General features: G+C 38.9%; 1 long non-coding RNA gene across 1 annotated transcript; it reads right to left on the bottom strand.

Moving 5' to 3' along the window:
* Positions 1 to 1300: 1300 nt before the first annotated feature.
* On the bottom strand, positions 1301 to 2531 carry LOC103461442 (uncharacterized). The gene is made up of 2 exons (XR_533112.2): positions 1701 to 2531; positions 1301 to 1607 (listed from the first exon to the last, which is right to left on the bottom strand). It is a non-coding gene; the product is annotated as an uncharacterized LOC103461442 (long non-coding RNA).
* Between the last annotated feature and the right edge of the window lie 10 nt (positions 2532 to 2541).

Here is a 2541-nt window from a genome sequence, read left to right as displayed (position 1 = left end):
ACGCAGTGTGCCCTCTCATTTAGCTATCTCGTCAAACTGTGACCATTTCAGTTATTCGTGGAAACAGTAACGCCGAGCTCAGGTTGCTTACTGATGGAAACATTGTGTCAGTGGTTTTAAATGAGTGCAATGATCCAGAGATCGCTGCTCGACTGGAGGGACGGCTGTGTTTCCCCACCCTCCTCGAAACTACAGAGGCCTCAACAGTCACACAGCACAGCAAAGGAACAGCATCAACCTGTAACAATGGAGCACAACAACACAAGCACTGCTATTGTAGTAAAAKACACTCCAGTTTTCATTTTAATGAGGTGTGGCTTCTCTATAGAGTGAGTTGTTGGTCATTACCTTTGGTCATCTGGTCATGTGCAAACAGGTTCGCAGCGCATCGGCTGTATAATCCATCTTTACCTAGCAACAAGTGTTTGCTCTCACCCAGACTCTCACTCATGCACACAGAAACACCAAGGAGGGGGATAAAAAAAAAACACAAAAAAAAAACCACACGGGTCAGTTTATGTCAGGAGAAGCTGATTTTGTTACAGATCAGTGAATCTTTGTTTATACTGATTCCCTGAATTCGATGTCCTTGCATCTAAACTGTGCCTGAGCATGTCAGCAGAGAGGGGTGCGATCATCCTTCCTGCACACACACACACGTTTGCGTGGCTATCTTTGTGGGGACTTTCCATTGACTTCCATTCATTTCTACAGCCTAAACCTTACCTTTATCCTTTTCCTAACCCATTGTTTTCAATGATTATCTGTCTCATAACAAACTGTCACGACATGGTGACACAGCTTTAACAAATATGGAGAAAACATATTTTTTATTTTAAGTTATTTACTGCGGCCTGAATAAAATGCAACTACATAGCATTTTTGAAAAGTCTGAATTGCTTCAGATGTATTTTGCACGTTGCCTATGACTGCTGCTCGTGGGGAGAGATATTTCAGTAATCTAAAACTAATAGAAAACAATTAAGCAATCTACTTGCATACTGTATGTGGACTGTTGCATGTAAAATTGATGAGCAGTAAATATTGTGCTAGTATCGGTATTGAAACAAAGAAAGCAAGTTGAAAGCCTTTAAAATTGTAAAAAAAATTTATGGGTCAAAAAAAGACTCAAAAAATTGTAACAGCAGCTGCGCAGGGGGACCCAATCTAATATTTTGTCAGGAGGCCCAGAATTCCTGGCTGGTTCCAGCTGTTAGCAGAAGCTCAGAAGTGAAGTTAAAAGCTGAATGATGCCTCATATCAGGAAAAGGAGTCTGAAAACAAAGAATCAAAAGAGCTCTGTGAAAAAGGGGAGTTTTAAAGACAGCACTCATCTTCCAGAGAAGCAATCTACTAACTGCAGTGCATTCTGGGTAAAAGTGGCAGACAAGTTTGTAGTTCCCATCTGAKTGAACAATTCCAGCTCTTGGCAGGGCTCAGAAGTGAGCATAAAAGCGGAACCAAGTTTCATGTCAGAGAAACTGAGTTATAAAATAAAGAAATAAAAAAGAAAATAAAAGAATGTGATGAAAAAAGGGACTCCACAATCAAAATTCCAATCTTCAGAATAAGATACGAGCAATAATCCAGCATCCAGTGGAAGTGAGCTGAAGAAATAAAATAAAACATGATCATCCTTCTTATCCTTTTCAAAGAAAGTAAAGCAAGTAATTAAAATGTTCTGAAAATAAAATGCTGACCTTTTATTTACTGGATGCCATTTTTATATTTTAGTTTATATAAACTTGCATTTTGGAACAATGCAAGAACAAATGAACCATATTTGTATAAAACTGTGTATGTGAAGCTCAGTTTGATTAACCATCTGTAACAACAAGAAAGAGATTTGGTAAAACACAATGGGCATCGAGGTAAGGTCAGTGTCTGGGAAAAAACAAGTTCCTGCAAGGAGGAGCTATAATGTTACTGTGTGTGAAATTCCCACCACACTTTCTCAAGAGCTAAAACACGACAAAAACAATATAACAGCAGAACTAGCATTAAACATATTTCAACAGTATGCAAAACACAAAACCATATTAACATTTCATAAAATGCATAAATATATGCAAATGCAAGTATATGTCAGTTGTGACATCACTCTCTCTGTGATGTCATAATACCATTCTCTTGTTATGACATCATAAAACAGTCTTAAGTACTTGAACTTTCTTTCAGTCAAGCACTAAAGACTTACAACTTGAAAAACGTGTACAATGGAGGATCCACAATTTCTTGAGGAACTCGAAGAATTTTACATAAGGGTACAACGAAGGAGATTACATAGTTTAAATGCAGAAGAGCTACTGGAAGAAATGGCAGAGCTAATGCAGAAGATTAAAAGATTTTATAATCTGGACGAGTCGGAAGAAGAAGAGATGAGAGAGGCTGTATTGCAACATCTTAGACCAGAAGTGAGGCATCAGCAGCAGCAGCAACCATCCTCGAGTATGTGGACTTTCCTGTCCGACTGCGGAGAGTCTTTCATGAGCGGCTTTACTTTTGGGTTGGGGTTTGGCACAGCTGCAGGAATAGCACTGG

Source organism: Poecilia reticulata, unplaced genomic scaffold (genome assembly GCF_000633615.1).
Source record: "Poecilia reticulata strain Guanapo unplaced genomic scaffold, Guppy_female_1.0+MT scaffold_1546, whole genome shotgun sequence".
In the NCBI taxonomy this organism is placed as follows: domain Eukaryota; kingdom Metazoa; phylum Chordata; class Actinopteri; order Cyprinodontiformes; family Poeciliidae; genus Poecilia; species Poecilia reticulata.
Note: the sequence above shows the minus strand (reverse complement) of the source record. Positions and strands in the feature narration are given on the sequence as shown.